The sequence below is a fragment of the Natrix helvetica genome (assembly GCF_964273705.1).
Source record: "Natrix helvetica genome assembly, chromosome: 2".
NCBI lineage: Eukaryota > Metazoa > Chordata > Lepidosauria > Squamata > Natricidae > Natrix > Natrix helvetica.
In genome coordinates this window covers 157,576,023-157,603,498 of record NC_138552.1, presented here as the reverse complement: position 1 = coordinate 157,603,498, position 27,476 = coordinate 157,576,023, and the positions used below count along the sequence as shown (strand labels likewise).

The 27,476-nt window shown below is 41.1% G+C and overlaps 1 protein-coding gene across 1 annotated transcript in view; it reads right to left on the bottom strand.

The window, feature by feature from the left end:
- Window positions 1-22,028, bottom strand: part of DLGAP2 (DLG associated protein 2) — a 195,721-nt gene extending 173,693 nt beyond the window's left edge. The window contains exon 1 of the mRNA XM_081945749.1: window positions 22,005-22,028. The gene's annotated coding sequence lies outside the window, so the exon portion shown is untranslated. The remainder of the gene's footprint in view (window positions 1-22,004) is intronic.
- Window positions 22,029-27,476: the final 5,448 nt, after the last annotated feature.

Here is a 27,476-nt window from a genome sequence, read left to right as displayed (position 1 = left end):
GTGACCTGAGCCTTTTCGATATTGCTCCTTCCTCCCTGTCCCCAGGTGGAGCCACAGCCCCCACTCCTTCATATCTTGTACCTTGCTACCCTTTTCACTACCTACCCTATGTTCGTCCTCTAGGAGAGAAAAGTGTTTTTAAATGAAGGCTTCAGCCTCCTGCACTGTATTAATTCTAATTCTATTTCCCTCCCAAAAAATCAACAGTCCCTTTGGCAATAATCATCTAAACCAAACTACTTTATTGTATAATTTCTTTGATAAGGAGGAATACTTCCTCCTTCTTTCTCTTATCTTTTTCAGAATTTGCATAAGAATGGTGATTTCTTCATCTGTATATTTTAGTGGTCCCTCCCTTTGGGCCCCTAGCACCTCATCTCTTGTGGTCCTCCTGAGAAATTTAACATGTACCTCCCTTGGAACATTATGACTTCTAGCATATGTTGAATTAATCCTGTAAACCAGATCCATATCCCACCACAACTGTTCTTTATTTCCCTTAATGTATTCTGCTAAAATTGTACTCATAATATCCTTAAGGTCTTCATTTTCTGTCTCTGGTAGGTTCTGGAATCTGAGAAAAAAGGACATTCTTTCAAATTCTATTTTTGCCATAAAGTTTTCCAAGTCTACATTTCCCTTCCGGACTGACTTAACCTCCTCCCCCAGCCCAGCCTCCCCCTCCTCCAACACCACAATTCTCTGTTTGTTTTCTGAAATATGATGTTGAACACCTCTGAGTTCATCTTTAAGATCTGTCACCTTTTTTTTCAACTCATTTTGACCCCTCATTATTTCTTGAAACATTTGGGTAACAGATAGTTCTTTTGAGCTCTCTCCAGACCCTTCTTGTTGTAACAATGAAGTAATTTTCGTTTGCTGCATGCTTGGACTGAAGGTGGCAGACGCAGGAGCCGAAAATGACTTGCCCGTTGGTGGTTTCTTAGGCCCCATTTGTCTGCGTTCAGAGATGTTATAAGTCTTTTACAAAGAAAACGGCATCAGCGGCATGCGCAGCTGTGCCAGTCCAGGGAGGCAGGCAAATCCAAAAAGGAAAAGTTAATTCTCCTTCACAGTTCCAAGGCACTGAGGCACACCAGAAAGGGGAAAGTCAAATAATCAAAAGTCCAGGAACGAAACCGTGACCACGTAACAGGAGAGGTCCAGGTTTCCCTCAGAGAGGGTAATAAAACAATACCAGAGGGATTCCCCCCCCCAAAGGTAGTTTCAAAAGGCAGACTTCATTTGTAAGTGCAAAAACAAAGACGGAAGGGAGCCATCTTGGCTCCTCCTTTCACAGGGAGAAAAACAGAGATCTCCATAAAGTTTTTTAAAAAGAACAGCTCAGCAATCATCTTTTGCAATTGTGATAGCAATCTTTCTCACATAGTTAGTTCAAGTGACGAGTCAGCCTTTATTCTCTCTCAATTCCAATACAGAGAGAGCTAATTCAAATGCCGCTTAATCCGAGGGGGGGGGGTAAAGAGAAGAAACACCCCCCTCTAATCTTCAGTTTCAAATAAGTTGAACATGAACTTACAATAGTCTGCTGCTTATCCTTTAACGATGATTAAGGAGATCAGGATGGCTCCCCCACCACTAGCATTCAGCCGCTCTTCCTTGGATTAATTCCTTCCTCCCAAAGCCCATTCAGCGAAAGGGCGGACAGCCCAAAGCTGTACCATGCCCCCCCTCCGCTCCCTGGCTCCTGGGGCGAGGCTGAAAAACACCCCTGCCGGCTGCCGCTGAGTCCGGGGGATTCCAGCGAGCCGCCCTGCATCAGGAGACCCCCTCCAAGGCCCCCTGTGCTCCTTACGGAGCCCACTGAGGAGACAAGTGGTGGACAGCGCGTCCGTTGCCTGCAGGAACTGGAAGTGATCTCCTGGGTAATTCTTCTAGAATATGTTGCGTGACCTTCTCCAAGACAAAGATTGAGTTTCAGGTGAGTGATTTGCCTTTGCAAATTATTTGTGGGAGAAGACTGGGCAGAGCTAAAAGGCGGAGTTAAAGGAGTCATCAACCTACATCATTATGTTCCCACAAATGGTCTAAGTTCAAGCACCAATTTAGTGCTGAGCTTTAGTTGATTACATTCTTGTGTATAGCCTTGAGCAATAAATATTCTCAACTGGAATTTAATGCATTGTTATGATTCTTTCTGCTTGACATGCTTGTACTTATGGAATATCCTTTAAGAGAAAGAAAGTTGAGAGAGTGGGACAAATAATGCTTTATGCGTAGCTCTTCAGACAGTGAAAGCCACCCACAAACCAGTAAAAAGACAAGCACAAAACATAAAAATAAATAAACAGATGAGGCAAAAGGGCTGAAATCACAGCACAAACATGGAATCTTTGCAGCAGGTAATTATGAACTGAAGCTGCACCCTAATAATTTATACCTTGCAAACAAAGATTTCTGCCATGAATTCTCTAAATTCTAAAGGATTTCAAATAGGCATGGACTAGGCACATGTCCCATGTATGAATCATAGAGATGAAAATGAAGGAGGGGGCATGTCCTATAAACAGGCTGGTCTGTTCCTCAAGAGAGAAATCATTGCAACATCTACAATATTTTTAAATAGTTATGATGGAGTAGTTGTCATTTAATTATTTGCAAATTGAACTTGTAGATTTAACTCGAGTTTACATTTGCATCTATTTCAGAAAATAGCCCAAATCACCAAATTAAAGGTTGCCCAATTTGTTTCACGGCTTGAGCAAGAAGTAAGACACTCAAAGTTTCTGCTTCTATTAACTAACACTCCAAAAGATTGAAACCGATGTTTAAACACAGTGGGATGAAATTTGGTAGCAACAATAGGGTTTGAAGGAAAGGAAGCCTGTCCAATTTTAGAAAAACAATTGTAGGATTTTGCAACATGCACTTTTGACGTAAAAAAAGGAAAGGGCTTATGAATGGTACTTATCGGCATTGTTGCCACTCCTTTGGGAACAATTCTTCTTAAATAGTTGGCCATCAGGGATGATGGAATAGCACAAAGGAGTCTTTACAAACCTGGATGTCCTATTATTTGGTGTGTAATGTTTATATTATTTGATAGAAATCTGACAAACTATTAACAGATAAGAAATGGAATAATCACTCCGGCTTCTTTCTTTCTTTCTTTCTTTCTTTCTTTCTTTCTTTCTTTCTTTCTTTCATTCATTCATTCATTCATTCATTCATTCTTTTTCTTTTCTTTCCTTTCAAGAAACTTTTCAGCTGAGCATATGCTTCTTAAGGATCTCTATGGAGGTTCTCAGTCTTCCAGGTCATGGTTTTCCCAAAGGTGCTTTTTCAAAAGGCAACTAGACTTTTTTTGTTTAAACAAAGTAAGTTCAGTTGCCTTTTGAAAAAGCACCTTTGGGTTTATTAAGGATAATACAACACTCCTGACTCATTTTTTTTCCAGTTGTGCCCCCAAAGAACTGTGATTAGAAGTTTCTTCCAGTCAGCTTCCTTCTTTATTTCTACAGCATTTATAAGCAGAAATAGTGTTTTTTGACCTCAGACACCAAGACCAAGTCTAAACCACTTTGAGATGCAACTGAATCAGATGCACCTCTCTAGTAAATGTGTGTATTTTGTGAGGAACCCCTCCCCATATTTAAAAATATGCTTTCCTTTTGTAATGCGGCAATGGAAACAAACTTTGAATGAACAAATGTGAAAATGATAGGAATTGGAATAGACTAATGTTACCTGTGACTCACCAAGCTTAATGCAGCCTAGCAACCAGAGGTTATCTGAAGACAGTCAACCTGAACTAAATAGTCACAGAGGAGAAGATTCTCAACAGCTACTAATCAAAGTGGTTTTACACTGCCACCAGAACTGAAAGTCAAACACTTCTAAATATTAGATAACTGTCACCCAACAATGAATTATAGTGCTTAGTTTTGGGGAGTGGAATCAGGACTCACTGGTAATTTTGGACTAATCATTCTGTCTCAGACAAGTCTATCTTACAGTGCTGTTTTGTTGAGGAAATTAAAGGATGCCCACTATAAATGTCACCTTGAAGCATCTAGATGGGAACAAAAATGCTGAACAAGATTTGCTCGGTCTGATCCAGAAGGACTTATAGCATGCTTAGACTCGTTCCAAAAAACAATAATAAAGCACACGATGAAATGTTTTGATAGACATTGTATAAACAATTGTATTGTTTATTTTTTCTGCGAATTAAAAAAGGGTGCGGGGGTGGTGGTGGTTATGATACCCTTACACTTCTGAAGCACTTAACATATCTATTAAATACAGCCCTGAGTTTGCAGAACCAGTTGCAAGGCTTGATATTACTACTTATCTAGTTCACAGTTTATTTTGCTGGAAAAGTAGCTCCTTGTGCTGGTATCAATTACAATTACTAGTTTTTTTTTAAAAAAATGGGGGGGCGGGGTTCAGATTATAAACCACCAACAAATGCTCATTGGCTAGAAAATCTACCCTACCTGGGTAGAGAAAGTAGTTTTCCCATCTAACTTCTAATACAAATAGTTTTAGAAACATTTTGTTTTTCAATATTTGCCTCCTATTAAGTAGAGAAAAATTGACTGCTGAAGCCAACACTTCAGATTGGGTTCATATTTAAAACAATACCACATACACCCATTTCAGCTATAGCTTTTGCATAGAACATTTGTGAATGATGGTTCCCATAGAAACAGGAAGCTTCTTTCAGCTAAGATTCTAAATGCTTCATTGTCACCCTAATCTACATAGACCGAATTAATCTTTCCTCGTTCTAGAAGTTTATATTATGGCTGATGTGACACTAAAAATGTCACGATTAAAATGTTTCTCTCCCTATCAACTGATTATTTGTTCTACCTTTGCATTTTATTGATCCTGGCAATTTCTGTCAAAATTAAGTACACTAAAAGGTGTTAGGAGAGGGTCTGCTTCCCAACACTAGTCTTAACAAACACTAACTTCGGGAGAAATAAATTGTATATTATCAGCTGACTTTCTCAATTTCTAAGTGAATAAACTGTGTAAATTTGCACCCCTGTAATGTTATAAACTTGCCCATCACTGCACCAATATGATCCAAAACAACGGAAAAGAAACCATGCAAATTGATATCGAGCAACCTATCAGAAATTCAAAATATGTTTGGGCAGACAGATAGTCCTCGACTTACAAGAGTTTGCTAAGTGTTTTCAATGGGGTTCAAGTCAAGGAGAAGCCAGATATATTTAACCACTGCGTTATTAACTTAACTAAAGTGATTCACTTAACAACTGCGGCAAGAAAACGGGGCAGATCTCTGAACAATTCACTTTCAGCAACAAAAATTCTGGGCTAGATTCTAGTGAAAAAGTAGATGAGACCAGAGTACAAAAATGAATAGGACCAAAGCAATAATTCTGATTTGCTTTAATTATAATGCATAAACAATTAATGGGATTTTCCCATGTATTTAATAAGTAATTTAATAATTATAACCCAGTAGATGTTTTTGGAGGACCTCTGGGGCTGCACTCAAGGCTCTGGAAAAATCCCTATAAGCATTTTTTAAAATTGAGTTATAGCACGGCATCAAACTCACGCTGTCACGGCAGCGTCATGTGACATATTAGGACTTTTCCCCTCTTTGCTAAACGGGCAGGGGTGGGTCCAGCATGTGAAGCATGTGGGCCGCAAGTTTGACACCCCTGAGTTATAGAGTATTATAAAATACAAAATACAAAAGTAAATAGAAGAGCAGTGAGGGGGGAAGGGGGAGAGAAGTGAGGAAAAATAGGCGGGCGGGGTGGGGGAGAAAACAAAGCATTGACTTCCGACTCTCTCTGTTACAGTAAAATAAGGCATTGACATCAAATCACAACACAATCACTTTGTGTTTTACAGATTAGATTGATAGATCTTTACAAAATGGCTTGTTTATATTATTTATTTTATTTATTTATTTATTTATTAGATTTTTAGACCGCCCCCTCTCCCAAAAAGGGACTCGGGGCGGTGTACAGTCAATGCAAATAAAATACCGTCATAACAATAAAATACATTTAAAATACATTTAGAGGGGGACATAGACTGTACAAGAAATAAATACCTAAAAACATCCCAATTAAAACCCCAAACCCAATTAAAATAAATCCCCGGGGGTAAAACTAAGAAAGTGCCAGGCCAGCTGATTGAAATAGGTGAGTCTTTAACTTTTGACGGAAGGAACTGAGGTCGGTGGTAGTTCGAATGTCAGGGGGGAGGTCATTCCAGAGGGTTGGGCCCATCACAGAGAAGGACCTACTCCTAGGTGTCGCCCGCTGGCATTGCCTAGCGGACGGCACCAGGAGGAGCCCCTCCCTGTGTGAGCGGATAGGTCGCAGGGACGTGTGTGGTAGGATGCGATCCTGCAGATAACTAGGTCCTATGCCATGGAGATGGTGATCAATGCTTTAAAGATGGTGATCAATACCTTGAAACGCACCCGAAAGGCCACAGGTAGCCAGTGCAGCTCACGCAGGAGAGGTGTTACGTGGGAGTAACGTGTACTCCCCATAATAACCCGCGCGGCTGCGTTCTGAACTAGCTGCAGTCTCCGGATGCGTCCCAAGGGAAGCCCCATGTAGAGGGCATTGCAGTAGTCCAGGCGAGACGTCACCAGCGCATGAGTGACCGTGCGCAGGGCACTCCGGTCCAGTAGGGGGCGCAATTGGCGCACCAGGCGAACCTGGTGGAACGCCCCCCTTGCCACGGCTGCCACATGGTCCTCCATTGACAGCCGGGCATCAAGGAGGACGCCCAAATTGCGCGCCCGCTCCACAGGGGACAGTTGTTCGCCCCCTATGGCCAGCGATGGAGTCAGCTGGCTGAACCGAGGTGCCGGTACCCACAGCCACTCGGTCTTGGAGGGGTTGAGTTTGAGTCTGTTGTCCCCCATCCAGACCCCGACGGCTTCCAAACACCAGGACATCACTTCGACAGCCTCGTTGGGGTGGTTTGGGGTTGAAATGTACAGCTGAGTATCATCAGCGTACAGGTGGTACTCAACCCCAAAACCACGGATGATCTCACCCAGCAGCTTCACATATGCGTTGAACAGGAGAGGCGAGAGGACCGACCCTGTGGCACCCCACAAGTGAGTGGCCTCAGGGACGACCTCTGCCCCCCAGTCAACACACATTGCTTCCGGTCGGAGAGGTAGGAGCCGAACCACTGCAAAACGGTGCCTCCGACTCCCATCCCCTCCAACCGGCGCAATAGGATACCATGGTCGATGGTATCAAAAGCCGCCGAGAGGTCTAATAGGACCAGGATAGAGGAACAACCCCTATCTCTGGCCCTCCAGAGATCATCAACCAACGCGACCAAGGCTGTCTCAGTGCTGTGCCCGGGTCGGAAGCCGGACTGGCGTGGGTCTAGATAGTCGGATTCGTCCAGGTGTCGTGGAAATTGCTGCGCCACCACATTCTCAACAACCTTCGCCAAGAAGGGGAGGTTGGAGACTGGACGATAATTAGCTAGCTCCATTGGGTCGAGCGAAGGCCTCTTGAGCAAGGGTCTCACCACCGCCTCTTTCAAGGTGGTTGGTAAGTATCCCTCACCCAGTGAGGCGTTCACCAGGCCCAGGAGCCAGCCTCGTGTCACCACCCAGGCTGCCAGTACCAGCCAGGAGGGGCACGGGTCCATTAAACATGTGGAGGGTCGCAGCTGTCCACGCAACCTGTCCAAATCCTCGGGGGCAACAGAGTCAAACTCCTCCCAGAATGGTCTCTCAAGACTCGCTGTTGGCGGCTCGTCTGGTCCACTGACGGAGGTCCACCCGCTCCGGATCTGATCGATTTTGTCCTGAAGATATTCCCCAAACTCCTCTGCTCTACCCTGTAAGGGTGTCTCCCGCGCCCCCTGTGATAAAAGGGAGCGGGTCACCCGAAACAGGGCGGCAGGGCGGTTATCCGCGGACGCAATAAGGGCAGCACAATGTCTACGTTTGGCCGCTCTTATTGCCACAAGGTAAGTCCGCAAATAGGCTCTTACCTGTGTTCGGTCAGATTCGGAGCGTGAGGACCTCCACCTGCTCTCTAGACGTCTCCTGTGGCGCTTCATCACCCTAAGCTCCTCAGTAAACCAAGGAGCCCGGGTGGGTCGATGCCGCAGGAGAGGTCGCAAAGGCGCAATCCGGTCCAAGGCCCCAGTCGTCGCCCTATTCCAGGCAGTCACTAGGTCCTCGGAGCGGGAGCGGGACAAGGCTACAGGTATTGGCCCAAGCTCCGTCTGGAATCTGTCAGATTCCATCAGGTGCCTGGGGCGGTACCAGTTTATAGAGTCTGGTTCCGCCTCCTCGCGGTGGGGGATAGCGCCAGGGAAGTCCAGCCGAAGGGATGAGTGGTCTGACCATGACAGGGGCGTGATGACTAAATCCCCTATTCCCAGATCACTCGTCCACTGTTCAGATACAAAAATGAGGTCCAGTGTGTGGCCCCCTTCGTGAGTGGGGCCCTGCACTAATTGGGTCAGGTCCATGGCCGTCATGGAAGCCATGAACTCCCGAGCCACCTCAGAAGCCGCTCCCGTTGACGGCAAGTTGAAGTCCCCCATGACCAGAAGTCTGGGAGTCTCAATTGCCGTCGTTGAGATTAGCTCGAGGAGCTCGGGCAGGGCTGCTGATGCATAGCGAGGAGCCAAGTATACAATCAGCAAGCCCCACTGCCTCCCTGGGCCCCAGTTCACACCAAGGGACTCACACCCGGGTATCTGAGGGACAGTGAACTCCCTCGGCTCTAAACATTCCCGAATAACCACCGCCACCCCACCACCCTTACCCAGGGCCCGGGGCTGATGGAATGCCCGGAAACCTGGTGGGCACATTTCCACAAGGGGTAAACCACCCTCGTGGCCCAACCAGGTCTCCGTTATCCCAGCAAGGTCTAGCTCCCCCTCTGAGATCAACTCATTAATGAGGGGGGCCTTGTTGGTAACAGACCTTGCGTTGCAAAGCATCAGCCGCAGGTCCTGGCTCTGTAGCATCTGTCCACCTAGACTGCAGGGGTTGGTACAAGCGACCGGGCGTAACCAGCAGCCACGGTCTCCCAACCGACCTTGAGATCTTATCCTGTCCTCGCATCCCTTCCTCCCCACGACCGTTGTAATAGGACAACCCTCTGCTCGAATGATCTTTACTTTCCCCACCACCACCGCATCCCCGTCCTTCCTAGACTCACCTATTTGTCCGGCACTGGCTCTCCTCCCGGTCTGAATAGCCCTCCCCCCCACCCTGGAACCCCCTAAAAAAGATAAAAAACATTTTACTAAAAATCCCCTTAGCTTCCGGTTCCTGCACCTCTCGGGGTCCACGAACCCGTCCTCGAGGCGGGCCCTTGAAAGAGCCAAGGGCCAAACCTGCGAGAGAGGGGCCTCCCGCAGGCGGAGCAAATCTAGCCTCGAATAAGTTATTATCAAAGTTCCAATAGGGGTTAAGGTGCTGTAGGTGGTAAGAATTATTATGGAAGAGCAAAAGGCCTGGCAGAATAAAAGTGTTATACAGCCCTAGGAACTTAGATCATGTACTTTTACATCAGAAAAATCAGACTTCATGTATAATTTATCATTATAATACTTTTCAGTTTCGCACATAATGTTTGACCCCATATTATGCTATTTTATCATGCCAGATTAGCAGGACTATAATTAGCAAAGATAATGGTTTCAAAATATAAAACATTTCTAAAGAAGGTGAGGCAGTACCAGTATTCTGTCAATATTTTATAAATGTCTTGCCATTAAGCAAGAAAAAAGCCTCTTCTTTATATGATATTCTGCAGCCCTGAGATATCATATGAAATTTCAAATGTTTATTCATTGTATATAGTAATGGAAGATAATTTGTACATTTATACTGGACAATTTTTTCCCAAATAATTTTTTTTTATTTTTGTGCTCAATTATGGACATATGTCGAGGACTACCTGTATGTTATCTCAAACCTAAAGCTAACATTGACTTTTTTCATGATTAATCATCTTCCATATACCTCTAATCCATGAATTTATCCTCTCATCTTTTAAATTCCTTTAAGATAGTGACCACTACCAGAATTTATAATGATGAATTTTACAGGTTAATTCTATGCTGTGTGAACAAGTACTTTCTTAGTCTGTTTTAAAACTCTTTCCAATCAGCATCATCAATGACCTTGTCATCGTGGGGAAAATTGGAGGAGGAAGTGTATTAGATATGTTCCCCACCTTGAGTTACTTGTAAAAAAATAAACAAAGGTGTGGGGGCGGGGGTAAATAAATAAATAAATAAATAAATAATCTACAAATTTAGTTAGCTCATTCTTATCATTCTCAGAAATGTTCATATGAACATTTATGAACCAGTTAAAAAGCACTGTTACCAACAGAGCTCCTTGAAGGACTCTATTTTTTAATTTTCTCTTTCTCTTTACTCTTTGCTTTCTATTTTATAAGCATTCACTAGAAGAATAGGTTCTCTTATTCCAAACCTTGGTTGCCAAATCATTATTTATTTCTTTGATGGAAAACCTTTTCAGACTGATTTTTCTTTGGTTGTTTTTGTTCCTGTTACCTTTCCCAAGATAGACTAGAATAAAGTTCATGTGAAATATTAGTACCACTTTAAAGAGCCTTAGACTTTAAAAGTCTCAATCACATTTAAAATACTGCATCCAGTTTTGGTCACCATATTATAAAAAAGATGTAGAGACTCTGAAAACAAGATTATTAGAGGGCTGAAATCCAAAACATATGAAGAATAGTTGCAGGAATTAATGCGTCCGGGCGGAGCCTCCCACCGCTGCTTCTACCGGTTCAGTTGATTTGGGCTGAACCGGGAGCAATCCACCTCTGCTCTAGAAGTTGTGGTTGCTCCATCACTGGAAGCGTTTAAGAAGAGACAACTACTTGTCTGGAATAATATAAGCTCTCCTGTTTGAGCAAGGGGTTGGAGTAGCAGACATCCAAGTTCCCTTCCAACTATGTTATTCTGTTATTCTTTTGTTCTGTTAACTGCTGATAAGAAATTGCCCAGAATACAGGTCATGCTGACTGGTATATACGTACGTGCATCTTCCTGGTTCCATTCGTAAAAATTGGGATCTTTATCTCTCTCCTTTATTTCACTCTGTTCGATGTTATATGAAACAGAATGAAACACCGCATAACTTTGGAATTAGCATTTATAGAACTAGATGCTACAGATTAAAACATCTGTATTATATTTCAAAAGGTTATTGCTGTTAAAAATATGTAAAATATTTTGTGTGTAATTAAACTCCACAGACATTAATACTGGGAGTCATTATAGGCTCCAAATGCCATCCATGTATCTTCATTTAATTGTGGAATCACTGAAACCATTTTTTGTTCTTTTTGCAATGCAGCAAATATCATACACATGGATACACATGGAAAAAGCATTACAGCTGTCAGGGACTCATTTCCATATCTTTGATAACTGCCCGGTTTTGTCCCTCTATTTATTTAATTGTATTTATAGAAGTAATTGAATTTTAGGCCACGTCCCTAGGTGGTATACAGAAACACCAAAAATATAACAATTTGAGCATATGAAATCCTGTAAAAAGGAACAAATCCCATATTAACATAGAACGAAAGGATCATTTTGGTGAGATAATTATTTTAGACAATGAAGTTATTGTAGATCAACTGAATGAGATATGACTTGAAAGCTTTCTTAAATAACTTTTATTTCCTCCAGTGAATTTCACAAATGCACAGAAATCCAGAGAAAAGTATTGATCCTAAGTCAGAATCAGCTGACACTGGAGGTGACCTCCCTAAATTCACTTAGCAAACATTGTCAATCTTTCAGAAGGAGGCATTCTTTCAGGGGTCCCGGCCCAAACCATTTTGGTTTTTAAAATGGTCAGATTATAGCATTGATTATAATTAGTACTATCCAAGTACAATATCATTCCTTGAAACAATGGCTCTAAGTAAGAATAATTGTAACTGCCTCACTGGTGGCTGATTTAGAGATCAGGCTCCTACTTAGTTTCTTAAAACTCATTTAGTAGTGAAACAGTTACTTAAAATTCACCTAGTAGTGGAACAGTTGCTAAGAATCACCTAATAGTGGAACAGTTCCCAAGAATCACCTAGTAGTGGAACAGTTCCCAAGAATCACCTAGTAGTAGAACAGTTGCTAAGAATCACCTAGTAGTGGAACCGTTGCTTAAAACTCACCTAGTAGTGGAACAGTTGCTTAAGGCTCACTTACTAGTGGAATAGTTGCTAAGAATCACCTAGTAGTGGAACAGTTGCTAAGAATCACCTAGTAGTGGAACAGTTCCTTAAGACTCACTTAGTAGTGGAATACTTGCTTAAAACTCATCTAGTAGTGGAACAGTTGCTAAGAATCACTTAGTAGTGGAACCATTGCTTAAAACTCATCTAATAGTGGAACAGTTGCTTAAGACTCACCTAGTAGTGGAACAGTTGCTAAGAATCACCTAGTAGTGGAACAGTTGCTTAAAACTCATCTAGTAGTGGAACAGTTGCTTAAGGCTCACTTAGTAGTGGAATAGTTGCTTAAAACTCACCTAGTAGTGGAACAGTTGCTAAGAATAACCTAGTAGTGGAACCATTGCTTAAGACTCACTTAGTAGTGGAACCGTTGCTTAAGACTCATCTAGTAGTGGAACAGTTGCCAAAAATCACCTAGTAGTGGAACCGTTGCTTAAGACTCACTTAGTAGTAGAATAGTTACTTAAAACTCATCTAGCAGTGGAACAGTTGTTTAAGAATCACCTAGTCATGGAACAGTAATGACTAAGACCTAAGCGGCTGCTCACAACCAGTCAATTCTCCAGGCATCACTGCAGCTGAGTGAATCCCTTCACTAAAATAAATGGTACATGAGCATGATTGCCTTCTGCTGTCAGTGGTGCTCTAATGTGCTATGAGATCGCTTAATTCCCAGACCCATAATAGAGCTGCGGCCCCTCATTAAGCCAAATTTCTGTGCAGAAAAAGAAGCCAATGGTTTTCCCTAATGCGGACAGACTTCTCCAATAGCAGCTATTGTATCATGCTTGGTAAATCCATACACACACAAGGCAGAAGATCAATTGAGCAGTTGCAGCAATGACCTTGATGCTACAGTAAAGGAAGAAGGAAGATCTAGGAAGGGCAGACTGATCACGGCTACCAGGATCTGCAGAGGAGCCCAGTATCACTTTTCTAAGGCTAAAAAACAATTAGCTGTATTTTAGTACACAAATCAAAGAAGAGGAAGAAAGGCAAGTAATCAAAAACAATTCACAGATTATCTATCACATCTGTAATGCCTTATTAATATAATAACTATGAAATGATGCCATATGGTTTGAAATCTTTAAAAAAAGCAATGTAACAACTATAGGCTACGTGAAATCAAGGTCTTTGTAATGTGCTAGCAATATCCTACATCTTACAAGATATATTTGTGCCCTGGTGGAGGGGACATTTCCAGGAGCTTTTAAGGAGACCCTGGTTTGCCCTCCCCCCATCTGTAAAAAAAACATTATTGGATCCCACCTGCCTGGACAACTTTCATCCAGTTTCCAACTTCCTCTTGTCAGGGAAGGTTGTGGAAAAGGTGGTAGCCTGGCAGCTTCAGTGGGTCCTGGGTGAAATGAATTAACTGGACTCTTTCGAGTCAGGATTTAGAAATGGCATTGGTCATACTTGTTGATGATCTCTGGCAAGAGACGGATGGGGCTAATTCAACTGTCCTCACTCTCCTTGACCTCTCAGCAGCTTTCAGTACCATCGACCATGGTATTCTTTTGAGGTGGCTACAAGGGCTGGGGTTGGGTGGCACAATCGTGCACTAGTTCAGGTCCTTTCTCCATGGCTGGTCCCAATCAATGATTTTTGGGAGTGAGAGGTCCAGTACTCGGCTGCTTTTTTGTGGCCTGCCATAGGGCTTGGTACTCTCTTCACTCTTTTTAAACATCTATATGAAGCTGCTGGGTGAGATCCTCCATCATGATGGGCTGAGGTATCTGCATTATGCTGACGATACTCAACTCTATACTTCCACTCCTGGTGATCCAAGTGATTCAGTTGCTTCCATCCTGTGGTGCCTGGAGGTTGTCGGGGCCTGGATGGGGGACAACAGGCTTTGACTGAACCCTGGCAAGACCAAATGGTTTGGGGTGCAAAGGACACTGAGATCTGGGACTTTGCCATCTTTCAATCTGGATGGGGTTGCACTCCTCCAGATGGATCCAGTTCACAACTTGGGAGTTCTCCTGAACTCAAGGCCCCTGCTCAAAGATCAGGTGGCAGTCACAGGTAGGAGAGCCTTTGCGCAACTTCAGGTTGTGTGCCAGTTGCAGTCTTTCTTGGATCAGTTGTTGCGGTATTCAGTCATTCAGACCCTAATCATCTCATAATTGGACTATTACAACATGGTCTACATGGGGTTACCCTTGAAGAGCACTGGGAAGCTATAGCTGGTGCGAAGCGTGGCAGTGTGGGCAGTTCCTAGAGTCCCAAGAATGGCCCATGTAGTAGCACTGCTCCGCAAGCTGCATTGGCTGCCAACTTTTTTCTGGGTACAATTCAAGGTATCAGTAACTACCTTTAAAGCCCTTCATGGCATGGATCTGGGCTACTAGAGAGATTGCCTCATTCCACTGGGATTGGCCCAACCCACACATGCTGGCGGGTGGAGGTGGCTAGTCGATTAAAAATGAATCCTCACACATCCACTAGTAAGAATTCATATTAAATCCTACTTAGTGGCGATAAAAGCGGCAAAACGGCAACATTTTTCCGCTCTTATCGCATCCGCAGATAACTGCCCAGCCGCCCTGTTTAGGGTGACCCATTCATTACTTAACCAAGGAATTGGGAAAGACCCCTGGCAGGGTAGGGCTGAAGAATTTGTTCAGTATCTGCAGGATAAAATCGCTCAGATCTGGACAGGCTTGGACTCTGACTGGGTAGATTTCGGCTAGTCAACAGGGATGAATCTTGTGGAGACAATCTGGGATGAGTTTGACCCTGTGACCTCCGAGGGCATGGACAGGATTATGGGGAGACTCGGTGCTGCCACTTGTGTGCTGTACCCGTGTCCCTCTTGGTTAGTTTCGGCTTTCCGGGAGGTGACATGAGGCTGGCTCCAGGCGATTACCAACGCTTCATTGAGAGAGGGGTTCTTTCCCACCATCTTGAAGGAGGCGGTGGTGAGGCCCTCCTCAAGAAGCCATCCATGGACCCAGCTTCTTTAGCCAACTATCGTCCAGTCTCCAACCTTCGCTTTGTAGCAAAGGTTGTTGAGAGTGTGGTAGCACGTCAGCTTCCTCAGTACCTGGATGAAGCTGTCTACCTGGATCTGTTTCAGTCAGGTTTCATGCTCAGGTACAGCACGGAGACAGCATTGGTCGCGTTGATCGATGATCTCTGGTGGGCCCGGGACAGGGGCTGCTCCTCTGTCCTGGTCTTATTAGACCTCTCGGCGGCTTTTGATACCATCGACCATGGTATCCTACTGCGACAACTTGGGGGGTTGGGAGTGGGGGGCACCGTTTAACGGTGGTTCTCCTCCTACCTGTCGGATCGGTCGCAGTTCGTGTTGACTGGAGGGCAGAGATCGACCCCAAGGCGTGTCACTTGTGGGATGCCTCAGGGGTCGGTTCTCTCACCCCTCCTGTTCAACATATATATGAAACCGCTGGGCGAGATCATCCGTGGTTTTGGGGTACGGTATCATCAATATGCTGATGATACCCAACTTTTCATCTCTACCCCAAACCACCCAAACAATACCCTTGACGTGATGTCCCAATGCCTGGAGGTGGTGCGGACCTGGAGGGGAGGAACAGGCTCAAGCTCAATCCCTCCAAGACTGAGTGGCTGTGGTTTCCATCATCCCGATTTGTGCATCTTGTTCCATCTTTGATGATAGGGGGAGAAATTTTAGCCCCCTCAGAGAGGGCCCGCAATCTGGGAGTCCTCCTGGACACGCGGTTTAGTTTCGAAGATCACCTGACGGCCGTGACCAGGGGGGCCTTTTACCAGGTTCGCCTGGTACGTCAGTTGCGCCCCTTCTTGGATCGGGATGCTCTATGCACAGTCACTCATGCCCTCGTCCTTTCTCTCCTGGACTACTGCAACGCTCTCTACATGGGGCTGCCCTTGAAGAGCACCCGGAGGCTTCAGCTGGTCCAGAATGTGGCCACGTGGGTTATCATGGGGGTACCTAGGTGCTCCCATGTTACACCCCTTTTAGGTGGCCTGCACTGGTTGCCGGTTGTTTTCGGGTGCGATTCAAGGTACTAATTATGACCTTTAAAGAGCTCCATGGCTTAGGCCCAGAGTACCTGCGAGACCACCTGCTACCATCCAGTGCGATCCCACAGAGTTGGCCTCCTCAGGATGCCGTCGGCCAAACAGTGTCAGCTAGTGACCCCCAGGGGGAGAGCCTTTTCTGTGGGAGTGCCTTCCCTCTGGAATGAGTTGCCCCCGGAGCTTCGCATAATCCCTGACCTCTGGTCCTTCTGACGCGCCCTAAAAAGTTGGCTTTTCCAGCAAGCCGGCCTGGCCTGTTAATTTTATCTAATTTTTTAAAATGTTAGTGTTATATTAATTGGGTTTGTTTTTTGGGTTATTTCTAATTTCCTTTTAACTTTTGTAATATGTGTTTTTTAATGCTGTACGCAGCCCTGAGTCCTTTGGGAGAAGGGCGGCATATAAATCCAATAAAACAAATAAAACAAACAATCCTGCTCCCTCCCTCTCCATCTTTTAATTCACCTTAATGTTTTGGATTGTGTATTAACATTTATGTTTTTAATTTCTTTAGTTTTATTTTTGTGAGTCTAAGCTGTCCAGCTACCTTGAGATAAGATGGGTGGCCTATAAATTTTATAAATAAACAGATGCAATGGATAGAAGCAAGTATTCAAAATGCTCTGAGGAGAAACAAGTACAGTATATAGAATTTTATGTCTAGGTCAGGAGGAAAAACAAACTGTGTTCTAATAATATTTCTAAAATGTTCATCTATTCTCTGAGTTTTAGAGTATTAAATGAGCTCTTTTCCAAAGAAGCAGTTTTGTACTTGGAAAATTCCACTGTTACAATAAATCCTCATCATCACTACATATAACGATAATTGAAAAGAAGGTTAATTTTTGTACATGCAGCAATACCTACTGTAGAGACAGGAGAATCAAGGAAAAAGAATTGGAAAAAATACAAAATATTGAGATCAAATGATCAAGATCAGTTTGTGGAAAAGATTTTGCATAAACTGCAAAATTGGTGCAGTAGGTAAAATAACAAAAGAGATGAAACCATTTTTGCGAGGACTAGATCAACTGGATTTATATATCAACTGGATTTAGGGGGGAAAATAAACCTTGCTGGGAACATTATAATGGATCTCAAGTTAATAGTCAAAGATGTTTCCCTGTTATTTCTTTGCCCTGTGTTACTCCTTGATGAATAAAAATACCACCATCATCCTATACATATTTAAGACTTATTGGCTTTTAATGCTTTTTCTTCCTCTACTTTGCTGATACAGGAATGTTTGAAAAGAATGCTGCAATAAACTAATGTGATAGAATTGTTCACCTCTTCGCTAGGAGAGTCTGCTAGATGTTGAGTTTTTTTTCAATTTAGGTGAAATCTATGATTTACATGAGAAGACTCTGGCCATGAGAGCTTGCTGTCAATCTCAGCTATGATGACAACTGCATTTCTTCTTTGAAAAGAAACAGCTGTCTATTGTTGCATACACCCTATCATTATCTTCACTCTCTTTCTATAGCCTTTCTATAATATACCATTAGCTTCTATTATTAGTTGGTTATTTATTCCCAGGCTAATTTCAAGATGCTATTAAACTAGTACAGAGAACCTGTTGCCAACTACTGTATATGCTCTGAATTAGCAATCACACTTAGACTTATATACTGCTTCATAGTGCTTTTACAGCCCTCTCTAAGAGGTTTACAGTCAGCATATTCTGGGTCCCCAACAATCTGGGTCCCCATTTTACCCACCTTGGAAAGATGGAAGGCTGAGTCAACCTTGAGCCTGGTGAGATTTGAACTGTTGAACTGCAGCTAGCAGGCAGCTGAAGTAGCCTGCAGTACTGCCCTCTAACCACTGCACCACTTCGGTTCTTTTTTTATTGGGGGGGTCCAGCAATATAATATATCCTCCTTGACACCACCTCTTTTAAAAGTCAAATGGTTTTCAATCACAAATGATTTTTTTTTTGCAATTCTCTGCTTCCTTGACTTATCATTAGCAGGATTGAAATGATCACTCCATTCTTACAAACCAGTGCCTTTTCTTTTCTTTTTTCTTCTGCAAAGCTTGGGAAAAATATGGTTTTTAATTGCTAGCTGTGTTAGGTGCCTTATAGACAGAATAGCCTGACATAAATCAAAGACAGCATATTAATTAGCAAATCTAATTTATCTTTGTAGGTTGTTACAGCAACTGTGCCATAGTTCCAGCATGTTTCTTAGTTCTTAAAGTTCTTAAAACCAAGAACAAAATTTATGACATGTATTAAAAATTATAATTTGAAAATATACCTTCGTAATAAAGTTAGTAAATATATTTAGAGTAATAAAATAGAGGATTCTAGTTTACATGTGCATTATAAACCCAGCTCTTATTAAATGTGGTTCACATTTCTAAATCTCTGGCTTAAGATACCAAAACAACAAAGCAGCGCCTAAAATGAATTTATATTGAGGATTTAAAAATGGTATTATATCATTATATTACTAGAGGTTACAGTACTGCTGTTAGAGATATTAACAGCTATACTTTCTGAAAATTATTCAGCTATTTAATGAATCGATTGTAAAGAATGGCCTAGTTTATACAGCATATAAAATCACCATTTTGATGAATGTGATGAATGAACTGCTGCAGACAATGGACTTTCCAGTCCTTCGCTCTTTTCTTTATATCAGAAGTGTTTGGAACCTGTTCCGTCCCATGATTCCAATGAATATGCAGACACAGGCTTGGCTGTCTGCCACGACTAATTACATAGATAAAGCCACCCCTTGGCTAGGAGCCTAGAAAGTTATCTTCAAGAACCCAAGATTAAACTTACAGAATGCTTTCTCAACGGCTCGTATAATGGACTGTTGTTTCCTGCAAAGATTCCCCTCCCGTCGCTCCACCTATAAACTCTTTGGGAGGGGCCACACCCTTTGCCAGCTGTCCTTACTTCCTTCTATGACGTCTTCTCCACAGCTGTTCCTTTCTCCTATCAATTCTTGCATACGCACATCAGGGACAACCTCCCTCTGTTCCTCCTCACTGATCCCTGACTCAGATTCCACCTGGTGGTCAACAGGCCTCTATAGTTCCTGTTCTGACTCCAAACACCCTCCAGAGTCTTCCTCATCCTCCAAAGCAGTCCCATAATGGTCTGAGCTGTCAAGAGTCCATCAAAAGCTCAGCTGGCCGCTGCTGGGCCACAACAGAACCTATTTTTAATTAAACTTAATTCAGCGTGAATGTTCACACGCTGCAAACTGTGTTTCAGTTAAACAATAGATGCAGAGGTGGTATTCTGCTGATTCAGACCGGTTCACCCGAACTGGTAGAGGAAACCGCAGGTGGGCCCGCCCCAGCTCTATGCCATCCCATTTAGGCACTTTTTAAAAGGCAAAGCGCATGCGCGGAAGGCTGAGTACATGCGCGAACGGGGCCCATGCGAGCGAAGGAAGTGAGCGAACGCTCACATTTGCAAACCGGTGGAGAAGGTAAGTGAATACCACCCCTGAATAGATGGATAGCACATGGGCAACCCGTATCACTTAAATGGTGTTAATGTGACCTGTTTGGATGCTCAAGAACAACTATGCTTGGAATATGGAGAAAGGTGTACATGAACCTGGAATACTTCCCTTAAAAAAAAACCTCTAAACAATTTGCAAGCTTTTAACACGATAGAAGATGGTTTCGCCATAGTATATGTACTGCACATATGAATAATGATGGTTAAGAGGGGGAAAAAGTTTTCATTTTATATTATGGATGTTAAATCAGGTATGATAAAAAAAATTCAGGAAATATATTCCTGAAATTTATTTTAGGAAATATATTCATTCTACCTTACTTTTATGAAGTTATCAGTTGTCTTCAATCCCATGTTATCCAATTAATAATATATTCTGCCCTAAGCGAAACTAGCTGACCACTTCCACAAGTTTTAATTTAAATTATCTCCTTTAAGGATTTGCTCTGGGCTATAAAATCCAATTTCATGGAGTTACTGTATAACATTAAAGTAGCATACAAAATCCAAATGGATTTTTCTTTTACAAGAATTTGAAATATTTTTTCCCATGAGACTCTGAATTCCTAAATGCATAACTGTCATGTTGCCAGATATAATTCATGTACCTACTGTTGTTGTTCTCTGGCCCCCTCTAGTGGCCGGGGCCAAATACCAATCTGCATTATTTGGAAGCTGACCTGGCCCTTTAAGGGCCATCCATCCAAAAACCCTCATTCCCAAAACAAGTGCATCCCAAATGAAGCCAGACTCTTCCTTTGGGATTTGGAGGAAACAGAAGCATCAGGAAGAATCCAGCCTAATCTGTGGCACATGTTCATCTGAGGACAAAAATCAACGTCCCATACACACAGCATCGCCGGTGAGATTTATATTTATCTGTATTTGTTAATTGTTATGCTCACCAGAAACTCAACACTGCCTATTTTGTATCTGGGTTCTTATTGAATGTATTCTATTTTTCCCAGTTTTACCCACCCTGTTCCTTTAATAAGGTATCCAGATCAGCGCACATGGTCTGTTTTATTGGAAGATAGGTGGGTTTAGCTCAGAGGTGGTATTCAGCCGGTTTGGACTGGTTCTGGCGAACTGGTAGTGGAAATTTTGAGTAGTTCAGAGAACCGGCAAATACCACTTCTGGTTGGCCCCACCTCCCTTTCCCACCATTCCCTGTCCTATATTCCCTTGTTATTTAGCTCAGCTGATTCGTGCGGCAGAGCGGATTGCCGCGCCTCAGCTGAGGTAATCAACAGCTCAGCTCACCAGCGCTGACATCGAGGGTGATCTTTGAGTGTTGCACGCGTGCGTGAAGTTTGCAGGCATATGCAAAGCGCTCTCTCCTAGAACCCGTAGGAAAGGATTTGGAATCCCACCGCTGGTTTAGCTGCATGTCAAACTGCATACAGAGTAACGTACAGTGAAGGCAGAACAATAACACTTTCTTGTTTACCTTTATCCCTGATTGTTTAGGGCTCATGAGCTTACTTCTCTTCCTATTTTGGTGTTTGACTGTTCTTTCATTCCCTGGGACATTCCTTGACGGCAGTGATGGTTTGGGGTATTGATTGACAAGTAGTCCTCTACTTATTATTTAGGGCTATTTTATTCATAACTAGCTATCCATAACAATTCAAAGCTAGTAGATACAGATTAATGTGAAGATATTGTAGAAAAGTAGATGGAGATAAAAACAAATGTTTCATTTTTTCCCTTTTATTAATCTGGTTTGAAACCAAACTCAAGATAATCACAAACAGCAATAGGTATACTAATCAAATAAATAGAAACATTTTTTTTAAAGAAAGTTGATCTCTTTTTAAGCAAACACAAAACAAGAATCAGTGAAATGACCAAACTATTTGGAAAGTTTTTAGGTTTTTAAAAATAATTTGACATTGTACTGCTTCTTATAGAATGGCCTAGATTTAAAATATATGTGTGATTTTTGTCTTAATGCAAATACTTTTAGACACTATGCAAATATTAAATTATATTATAATAATTATATTGTAAGAATTTAATTTTTGTAGTAAAAAATGTCAATTTCCATTTTGTAAGATTTGGGATAATTTGTCAGTATTTATTTGCTCAAAATATTTATTCAGACATGCTTCATAGACAATATAAAATATATGATCGTTAACACAAGAAATCCTGCATTCACACACAAATACATTTAACAGGACGTTATACCACATAAATACAACATAATTCCAGGCTAACTGTAACTTTACCTGCAAATGCATGCCCTGTCAGAGAATCCAAACCTGAAATTAAAGAAGTAAAAAACAAAATAAAATCTTTAGCATTACTTTGAATTGAACCTCCACCTCCACTGTAACAAAACATTAACTGTATCACTGGATAATTATCTAGACATCCAGAAAAAAAAATGAAGCATTATTTTTCAAAACAGTGCAATTAGATTTTTGTTAAATATTTTCTAGAATGTAACTTTCATAGTGGTTTAAAGAAACATGATAATCCTTGATTAATTTTTGTTGTTCTAAACTTATTTGAGATAGTTCACAATATTGCCAAGTTACTGATAAAGAAATCAATCTGATAATTATTTGTACAAGTCTAGATAGTAGCTGAGTTTGAACCCTACTTTTCCCAAGAACAGATTCAATATGACAAGATGCTCCTTTGCAAATTTGTCTTTATTGTATATAAGTGTGTAATGTCTATAGGTAGAATAAAACTATATCTACTTTGGGGATGAAGAAATTATGGCTCTCCAAATGTGGATGAACTACAATCCACAAGCTACAGTCAAATGATCAACTATGAATGTTTTATTTCAGAGGCTGTAAAGATTCTCCCTTTATGTTTTGCATTTTAGAGAAACACAAGGATTTAATACCCAGATAGAAAGGTCATGACAGTACTGATTTACTGTGGCCAGAACTTAACCAAATGTTTCTAGTAGAGTAGAACTAGTTCATTACTTTCTCCTGCTAAGTTCTCTCATGACGTGTGGGCTCTGTTATTTTTAAATTTGGATTAATTATTATTTGGTTTATTATACTATTTACACAGTAATTCTCATTTTTTAAAATTCCTGTAAATATATTGAATCTCATTCTTGAGAGTACACAAGAATGAAATCGAATTAAAAGATAGAGGAAGGAGACCATCGAGGAAGAAATAACATTAAAGGAGGATATGGCTGAAGGATCTGACCTCCCTTATACTACTTGGAGGACCCTGACTAGGTTGAGAGTTGGAGTGCCTAACTCTCCTCAACTGGAGACTCTTAGCGAATAACAAAATGCTATCTGAAAGTGGAGAGACACACCAGTCTGGCCCATCTGCTGGTATGTTGGCTACTACCAGGATCATGTACCGATAGTGATTTACTTTTGGCCAATGACAAAGCTAAGAAGGTGGCTTCATTCTAGCAGTTTAAAGTTAGACCTAGACACGAGAGAAGAGTGAATCTCATGTCCTTCCCAATCAAAAGCCCCCCCCAAAAAGATGAACATTAATGAGCATTCTGAGATTCACAGGGGTGGGAAGTTTAACCTTTTTGATCAGAGCTGACAGTCATGACTGGATATTCTAGACAGCTATTTAATAGGTTTGGGCAGCAAAGAAGAAAGATCAGCTAAACTACTGATTGAAGTTCTCTGAAATCAATTATGAGAGATAAGCAAGTGCAGAAGGGTCGTCTCCTGCACTACGTACGGGCAAGCTTGCTTTAAATATTTGCAAAATGTTGCAGGTATGAGCATGCAATCTAAACTGAGGTCCAAAGTTCAACCCTGCAGATATCAGTGGAAGAGTTTGCCTCCAGAAGTTGTGAATGCCCCAACACTGGAAGTCTTTAAGAAGATGTTGGATAGCCATCTGTCTGAAACGGTATAGGGTTTCCTGCCTAGGCAGTGGGTTGGACTAGAAGACCTCCAAGGTCCCTTCCAACTCTATTATTGTATTGTATTGTATTGTATTGTATTGTATTGTATTGTATCTGATGCCAGCCCTTCAAGGCAGCCTAGATCAGAAGCAGAAACCATGAAATTCTATCTTTATTGTAACATTCACACAAACTGATTGGATGTCATGCCACAGCCTGATAATGCATTTTTGAAAGAGATCAAACTGATCTCTGCATTTTTGACAGAGTGAGTAAGAGAGCATTTCTCCCACTTGTAACTCATCAGATGTCCGGTGATAGGAAAAGCACAGTTAATTTCCATTTGGTGCCAGGAAGGTTCCTGATCTTATTATGGATAGTGCTGTTTACTAGTTGATCCAGCAGCCATAACTTCCATTGCAATGATTTTAAGGAAGTCCAATGCAGAGAAAAGATGAAGACGTTCTTTTTTGTGCCAAAACATTGTGGGATAATTTTAAAATATGTACAGCTCACTACTGATAATGCCATTTAGAATAATAAGCTAGATAAAGATAGCTATTTTTGCATAATTCTGTTTCAGACATCTGGGGAAATCACTTAATATTTTTTTTTACTTCTGTATTAAAGAGATATTTGTCTTCTTTGCTTTTCTTTTGGAAATGACAGATGCTTCAAATTGCTAATAACCATCTTTATTTCTTCTTTTGCACATGTGGAAATTTTAATATGTAGATGTTTAAATGTACTAATAGACACGTTGGACATAAATGATTAGAATAATTTAAAATAATCAGGCAGTTAGGTAACCCTTTCTGACATAATAACGAAGCAACTGAACTGAATTGTCCTACTGCCTATATGTCCCCAATTATACAACTTAATTAGTGAGGTATGAGTAATAGTTCAAAATATTTCTAGTTTTAAAATTCATGGTGGATTATTAATGTAAACATCAGGAATTTTAATCATTTTAATAACAAAACAACTGCTGCTACTGCACCCCAAGCTAATGGAATATTTAATATGATACAAACTTTGAATCTTCTACAAGTTAATTGAAAATATATATAGCATAAACACCTATCACTGTATATTGAATGAGGATGTTAATGACCAAACAGAATGTATTTAAATTCATACTACAAAAACAGAACATTACTGAGCCTTAACTATGCATCAATAGTGTTCTTAATATTATAAAAGTCAGAACCAAACAATACTACTTTCTTGAAAAAAATCTACATTTGCAAGTCACATATAGAAAACTATCAAACCATGAACATCCTGTATAAAGAATTAACCACTTGATTTCAGACATGATTCTATGGTGATTGATAATTTTTATCATAAATTGCATGAGAAAAATTGTAGGGCAAATACACACACATACACACATATTCACACACACACACACACACACACACACACACACACACACACACAATACAAATCATGATGAGATTTTGTTTTCGATGTTATCTGAATTTTAAAAGAAGATTGGGAAAAGACCAGAAAAGTTGCCCACAGTTTAGGTGCATTCATTGTTGGTTTTGTAAGGAAAACTCACAAATCCTCCTCACAAACCTGCATACATATGGACATAAAAATTGTTTATGTTGCTTGGAAAATGTCATTTCATATTGCGTCCCATACATATGTATTAATTAAAGCTAGGAACATTTCAAAGGGCCTTCTGTCTACTCCAGTTGCTGTACAAATATTTATACTTGTAGTCATTAAAAAAATTAGATGTTGGAAAAATTCACTCTACTATTTTCTAGATGCTAGTAAATGAACCAAAGAAGGCAGGGGGAGGTGCAATTTTAATTCCAGAAAACTTTAATTAACACCAAAAAAAGATGGAACACATTTATAAAATGCTGAGGGACAGTGGAAATGCTACATATTCCACTTTATTTCTTATTCTACTACATCAATGCTTTCAGAATCAGTAAGAGAAGTGGAGAATCAACAGTATAGTTTGCAGCACTCAGGATGTCAAAATACTGTCAATTTGGTCAAATGTTAAATTATGCCTTGAGAGACCAATTTGTTGCTTGTTTGTACAATAATCAGATGTGGATAAAATTACTAACTTCTCAGCGCTAACAATCACAAAGGCAGCTGTCAACTTGCACCCTGGGAATTGCACAGAAATATATTTTGTATTACTGTATTTTTAGTTTTCATTTGCGAACTGTTCTCAGAAAGGCTTTTTTGAAGGTCAGAGTATAAATGTTCTCAACAACAAGTAAACAGGAGTTCTTTAGCAAGAAAAATGGCAAATCCTGGAAAAGGCAGTCATTTACATAAATGGTGTTTTGTGCTACTCATATTGAGAAGTACTGAATAGCTCACCAATTTATTTGCAAACTCAGAAGGAGTAAATCATGCAACAGTGGTCTGACACTCTTCTTACAATTTATTTATTATTTATTAAATTTATAGGCCAATCATCTCACTGAGGTGACTGTGGGCGCCTATGATAACTTCATATTGAAAAGCATATTTATTATGTGCAGTTCAGAGCAGGAAGTCTTCCAGATAGTATCTTACAAATGCTATCTGGAGTTAGGTACAACTTTGAGGTTGATTGATGTGGCTGCTACTAAAAGGAGGTTAGCAGTATGGCTGTTGTCTACATTCTTAAGATATGCTATCTTTAAATTTCACCATTCTAAAATGTGTAGCCTACAATTTACAGATATGAAAATATGGTGTCTGTATAGAAAGAAAGTGTTGTCTTATTCTTGCACCTGGAAATTCTGGCAGGCTAATTGAAAAATAACTACTACCTGCTTTCCAAGTTAGAAAGCAGAAAAGAGATACGTTGTGTTGTATGGATATTTCAAATAAATGCTGTTGCAGGGGGAAAAAAATCCTTTCCCTCGTAATATCTAAGAGTGAACTCTCTACTCAAACATGTAAAAGGTTAATGAAAACAAACCATGAAAGGACTGGCCGCAGGACTGAAAATTTCTGCTGGGTAGACAAGTTACATATTATTGTATCAGGAACTAATAGCAACTATGGCATTAATATAATGAAAGAATGGTCAGACCGTATGAGTTATTATGCCTGCAAGCTTTTAGAGTCTGAAAGAGTAGAAATGTGAATTACTGGACTCTTCTTCCTCTTTCTAAGATAAATTTCTGTGAATACAAGAAAATTATCTCTCATTTATGGAATAGTCCCTTATTAAATGGGTAAGTCAAGTCATGACCAGACCCCGAAATCTCTTGTTAAAAAACCCTACATTGAAAAAGCTAAGAAAGTCCTAATTTTGTAAACAGATACCTATCAAAACAGATATTGTACATATAGTGAAAAATAGATTACTGATTTGTTATGTGCAATAAATGCAACACCAATAGTTTGTTTTTAATAATGTTTAGAAGCTTCCAAGATTGTCATCGCCGGGCATTTAATCTGGGCTACCATTTTAAGTAAATGGGCAGGACTAGGGTGGCTGGCTTGAACTGCATTTTTTTCTAAACTCCATTTTTGTTTCCATGTTGAGCCTCGTGGTCTGGCTGTACATTCCTGGGAGGATCATGCAAGATTGTCATCATCGAATAATTTGTAACAGGCTGCAGTCAATTCTAAGTCCCTTTTTCTTGTGGCAGATAAATTAGCTAGAAAGTTTGGCATATTCAGCTGCCAATCTTATCAACCAGCAAGGAAAGGACAGGGGGCTGTAATGCTAAACTGGGAGGGGTGTGAAGTGCTTGTTGCCTATTGCTTGTTAAGGATCATGCATTTTTGTTCTATAGAAGTTTATAAAAGCTATGCTAATTTGTGTATTGGGGCTCCCAATTTTTGACTTGGGTCCGCGGGACAGGTC